Genomic DNA, 6307 nt, shown 5'->3' with positions numbered 1-6307 from the left:
ATGTCCGACTGCCGGTTTAGGGATTGGGCCTAAACCAGCAGCCGGACATCTCCTGAGGGGCCCCAGATTGTGAGCGGGTATAGGCCAGGCTGAGGGACCCCACCCCCATGCACAAATTTTGTGCACTGGGCCTCTAGTAAAGAAATTTTTTAAAAGTATGAATTCTGAGTTTGTGCCATTAAAAGTCAAATGAAAAACTTTATCAACAACAAAAAATTTTGACATTTGAATCCTTAACGAATTCAAGATTTGAAAGACATAATCAACATTCAATTGGGTTCTGAAATAATAAATAGAAGTAGCTACCAAATGGCAGCTTCAAATATTGGAGAATCGTGAAGGTCTTCAGGCATTTGAGTTCAAGGAAGTAACTGGGTGTTTTCCCTAAAGAATATGGTGTGAAAGGAATTGTAAAACAAAGCATTAGATCTAGACTCAAATGTTTTATGCTTTATCTTTTGTAGAATGTAAAATAATTTGGGGAGCAGGGAAGGAAGGTCCCATATTAAAGGAAGGCAAACTAACAAATGAAAGAGTAAAGAAACTTACTTTTGTTCTAGACTAACCATGTTTTTTAAAGTGCAAAAGTACTTTTTGAAAAAATCCAAAACATCAAAAATAAAAAACTACTCTGAGAGTAATGTTTTTGTAAATTAGGACATCCTGTTAAAGTTAAATTTGGGTTGTCCTTTTTCAGCTCTTTTTCTGAAAATCAGTGCATCCTATACCATTCAAAAACGAAGATGATCCAAAGTCCAGAAAACATAACTTTCTTTGTTTCACTGTACTATTCAGTGGTTTCCAAGTTTTACCTACTGCCTATAAACTGGTCAAAACTGAAGTAATACGACATTCCTTGAAGCTTAACAATGCTGTTTCATTTGTTTAAATTTTAAGTAAACTTAACTAATAAATTTGCAATTAGCTGCATAAATTATAATTTTTCATATTAATTATCTATACATATAAAAAGCCAGTGACCTGAACGCTGGGGAAACCGGTTATCAATGATGCCCACTGCGGCCAGAGAAACGGCCGATCAGGGGGTGGGCCTGGCCAGCCAACCTCCCGCAGCCCCTCCCCCCCAGCCAGCTCTGCCCCCCAGTGGGCCCCCACCACCCCAATTGGGGGTGGGGCTGGCCAGCCAACCTCCCATGGCCCCTCCCCCAGTCCCATTTGGGGGCAGGGCCTGCCGGCCAATTGCCACGGCCCCTCCCCCCAGCCGACCCTGCCCCATCAGGCCATGATTGGGGTGGGCTTGCTGGCCAACTTCTCCCTGTCTCCTCCTCCCGACAGGCTGGGCTGGCTGGACACCGCCCCCATGCAAGAATCCGTGCACTGGGCCTCTAGTAGTTAACAAAACAGTTAAAAATTTCCAGTTTTCTTCACAAAACAATAATATTCTTCCAACAAGGGAATTAAATGCCCTGGTATTTTATAATAGTTACAGGATAAGTTTGATACTCCTTAGATGGGCATCAAGGCTTGACAATATAACTCTAAAATCAAGCCTTCTAGCCTTACTCTCATTACTACTCTACCCACTCCTTTCTGCTCTACTCAGAATGGCCATTTACATGTTGTCCCTCTTGCCCGTGTCCACCCCATACCAACTGGAATTTGTTCTTACTCCTACATCCTCAGTCTTTATTTCAGGCAGGCATACCCAATAACCCACAAGCCATAAGGCCAAGTCCAGAAGTGACTGCTCTTACCTGAACAAAATAAAAACCTCTGTTTAAAACCAAAAGTTTTTGTGAGCTTAAAATGTTCTTGGTGCTAGATCTACCCTTTCAATAGCATACTGGTTAAAAGCATGAACTTTGAAGACCTGGACTGTGACATTAACCAGTTGTGTACCCTGGAGTAAGTCACTTAATCATTTTGACCCATAAGTTTTCTTATCTGTAAAAAAAAATTAATTAATTAATTAATAATAATAATTGTACCCTTCTCACAAGACTGCTGTGAGGACAAAGATAGTTTATGTATTGTGGTTAATAGAGTGCTTGGCAGAGAATAGGTACTCAATAAATTTGACAGTACTATTAGGTTTGTGATCATGATGACTTATTGGGAATTTCTGGCACTTTTTTGTCCCACTCAAACACACTATTTATTTTGTTAAAGTCAAGCACAATGATCTATTGAGAGGTAAGTAGTAAGTGTCAAGCATGAAATCTGTGCACGTTTTCCACACTGAACTGCAGGATAAAAGCCACAGGCAATAGCCCTGACTGAAATCTTGCTAATACAGAGCATTCCACAACTGAGCTATGACAAGGGTAAGGAATCAGGAATTTCTAGTTTTTTAACTATCTTGAAGTACCTGCCTCCATCTGGTTCTTCATCCAGTATATCTGACACTCTGCTTGTCTTGTTATCCGGCATCTATAATTATCCTGATGTCTGCTTGTCTGATTTTTAAGTTGCTACACTCTGTGTGTTTCTGAATTGATGTCTACCACCAATTTACCTATCCGTTCCCAGATTCCCAACATCGGTGCACTCCCGATTTTTCTCCTGGCCCTGGCTTCCGTCATGCTTCTGCTCTACCACCTACAGTTCCTGTGGTGACACCTGACTCCCACGTAACACAGGGGAGTAATTATAAAATCTAAATCTACCTCATAGGGCCAGTTACGTTCTACCTCTTCCATGAAGCCACCAAGCTGAATCCTCAATGGTCTAATTCATCTCAACTGCTAAAGCACCAGTTCTGTACTACTTTATAGGATTTGTCAAGTTGTGTATTCACTCAATGATGATACATAAATAAGAATGAGACCACTTCTGGAGATCTGTTAAACTAAAAGACTTGTCAAAACAAAATGGTAAGCAATTTTTTTTTTAAAATACAGGCACTATAAACTAATAAAGAACATTTTACATGAATCTGAGGGGAACGGTTACTCACACACACAAAATACACATAGATACTTAACTGAAAACTAGGCAACTTACATTATAAAGCCTCTTTGATTCTCCACATTTCAGTTCTAATGCATAATGTTAAAATAGAGTTAATTTTCTGGATGACTCCCACCCCCCTTTCTCCCCCCCCGCCCAAACACAGAAAACCTTTAAGTATGGTACAGGGTTTTATTTATAGGTGTATGTATGATTTCTTTTTTATCTTTACTGAGATGTTTGTTATATAGTGTGCAATTTTTATGTGTAATCAAATCTTTGTGTGAATTATTAACAGTTTTGCAGAGGAAAAAAAAATCTGGTTTCTGAAAGCTTTGTTAAAGCAGAGAATGTCAGTCACAGTAATCTGTACCTCCCTGCTTAATCTTTCTTGGCAAGCTCTGTCCATGCCAGTGCTGTCTGGCTTCAGCAGTCACAATGCCAGGAGCTCACACTATAGGCCACGCTCTCAGTAGCACAAACAGGATTCAGTTCCTTCATCTTCCAAAGAGTTAAACCCTAACTAGGACTGTAACATTTTCTCTTAATAGGACTACTTCATTAGAGCTAATAAACCATAAACTAGGGTATCAAAATAACGAGAAGAAAACCATAATTTACAGTACTAACTGAACCATACTGAAGGAAATACAAAGTGTTGAGCTAACTAAGTCAAGGGTGAATCAACATTCTCTCTGACTCCACCTACTAGGCCAACTAGTTTAAAAAATAATAATGCAGCTGGGGGTTGGGGGTGGGTTTAACAAAAAAGAAGAAAAATAATAATGCTATTATTCAGCTATTTAACATAGTTGTGAGCAAAAATCATAGTCAAGAGGGAAAAGGGATAATATATATTTTTAGACATGAAACACGCCTACTCAGAAGATGTTTTCTAGTGTTTCTTACTACATTTTTAGCATAAAACTGTACGATTTTCCTCTAGAAAAGAACATACCTGGGTATATGTCATTCTAACCTTCTATATATGTATTTGAAAATGCAGAAGAAAAGGCCCTTTAGATAAAAGTACCTGATCACAAAGCAAATATTCCAGTGATGATGAATGTTTAACCTTGGTGTGTACCTGAGCAGTAATTCTGACCCTAAACAAAATGATCGATTAGGATCATTATGTTCAACCTTCACTTCAAGTCCTCACCTTCTCTCCCATATCCCCAAACATATCATAAGCAAAAGATCTACAATATATTCACAAGACATAAATTTCCCATAACTGCCAAAAATAGCAATCCCAAGGATATCCCATTTTGACAGTTTTCAATGCCTTATGCTAAAGAAATAAAGCTTTAACCAGAATTTCAAAGATCAGCCTTGAGATGAAAAAGTACTCTCGTTTACAGTGGTATTTTGTAGACTAGCCTAAATTTAGGAAAGAGAAGGAAGGAAGTGACAGTCTGTACAGACTGAGTTTAAAATTTCTATTTGAAAACCAAATCAAGCTAGGTTCTTGGTTTTTAAACACCACAGAGAATTTCTTTATTGGTGGCAAGAGCAGCCAACCAGGTAATGATTTTTAATCATGTTGTAAATGGAGGAGAGAATGGGCTTGGGGCTGGGAGACTGCATGAGACAGGGTAATAAAAAGGATGAGGGAGGCCAGAAAGAGAATAGAGCCGGTAAGAACTAGTAATTATTCTCAGCACACAACCTTTGAGAATCAGTTGATAGGTGACTCATTATCTTCTTTACAATTTAAAATAGATAAACATATGCAAATAAAAAACATATGCAATAACTAATTACTTCAATGCATTCTTCTAAACTAAGAGCCTATAGAGAGAAAGACTTGACATGGGCAAACTTAAAGGCAGGATGCCCCTCCAAAAACAAAAGCTATTTAAAACATGAAAGAACAGTAACAACAAAAAGATAAATGGAGATTGTATTTGTGGTTCTAAATATCTATTCCCAGATAAGTATAGCTTACAGGTATCTTGATTATAAGACAAAAATATCTTACTGTCTTCAGAAAAGTCTTTATAATAAAAGGCTAATATGCAAATAGACCAAACAGCGGAACAACCGGTTGCTATGGTGTGCACTGACCACCAAGGGGTAGATGCTCAATGCAGGAGCTGCCCTCTGGTGGTCAGTGTGCTCCTACAGGGGGAGCGCCACTCAGTCAGAAGCTGGGCTCACAACATCCCCGGAGGCTCCCGCCAGGCTGAGGGAACCCTCCCTCCCCGCCCCCCCGAGTGCACAATTTCATGCACCGGGCCTCTAGTAGTCTATAAGAAGAATCAAGAAAAGAAGGAAAATCTAGTCCCCTTCTATCAGTAGTTCCACCTGGAAGGTGATGGGGGAATGACACAGGACCAATGGGGTAAAATTGAAAGTCTCTTCAAAAGAAACTTCTCTATGTTAAGGAACGATACTGACTGGTTTGCCCTGATTCCTCTTAACTCCTATCTTCTTCTAACATATTCTCTTTAATATGGGAACTCCATACTTTGTTTCAGCCCCTTTTAGAGGTTACCAAATTCACAGGAAGCCTTAGTAGCAGAGCAAGAAAAACGAAAAAAGGCCAAAAGCAATTGTTCTGCTTTGAGTCCCATTCAGCATTGGTAGTGATCTTAAATATGTACTCTGGAGTCACAGAGACCTACACAGGAATCTTGGCTCCATCATATACTAGAGCCTATCTGCTCTCTCCTCTATTCTCCTTTTCCAAAAATAAATGTATAGATAAATATTTAAAGTATTTTGTTTTTGTTGTTGTTTTTTAACCTTTTTATTTATTATTTTGCCTTTTACTTTTCTTCTTATCCACTCATTCTCTTTCTACTTCCTCCATACTGAACCGTGGCCATTCCCCTACTCATTCAATTCTTTTACCTTACTTTCTAGATATAAGCTCTGTCTCTACAGATTCTGTCCCCACCCCCTTTTTTTTCTGGATGTTTGTTGTTGGCATTTTTTGGTTTGTTTGTTTTGTGGAGTTTTCTCCCTATACATGTGTATTCTTTCCCCCTTATTTTTCTTTTCTCTCTTACTCTTTTTCCTTATCGCAATATCATTTTTTTGCCCTCTTTTCTCTGTCCTAATTCTCTTTTCTCTGGTGGGCACTTTTATTGGGGTTATCGATGTCGTGAGTACATTTGTGTTTTGTTCCCTTTGTGTTGTGTCTTAATGAGTTGTATTTTGTGCTGTTCGGTCAGCGTGGTAGAGAGTTAGCCACATAACTAGATACCTTGAGAGGAGATTCCATCCAGGAACAGGACAATAACATTCAAGACCCAAATACACCAAAAGAACCCAAATATCCCAACTAGGGGGCATCTCTGGAATCATATAATCATATCAATTGATGCAGAAAGAGCATTTGACAAAATCCAACACCCATTTTTGATAAAAACTCTCAGCAAAGTGGGAA

General features: G+C 39.0%; 1 protein-coding gene across 7 annotated transcripts in view; it reads right to left on the bottom strand.

Annotated features, from left to right (window-relative positions):
* ZNF148 (zinc finger protein 148) overlaps positions 1-6307 on the bottom strand; it is a 142681-nt gene that overhangs the window by 14409 nt on the left and 121965 nt on the right. The gene's annotated exons all lie outside the window — the stretch shown is intronic.

This window comes from Myotis lucifugus, unplaced genomic scaffold, assembly GCF_000147115.1.
Source record: "Myotis lucifugus unplaced genomic scaffold, Myoluc2.0 scaffold_105, whole genome shotgun sequence".
Taxonomy (NCBI): Eukaryota; Metazoa; Chordata; class Mammalia; order Chiroptera; family Vespertilionidae; genus Myotis; species Myotis lucifugus.
This window is presented reverse-complemented; position numbering and strand designations above follow the sequence as displayed.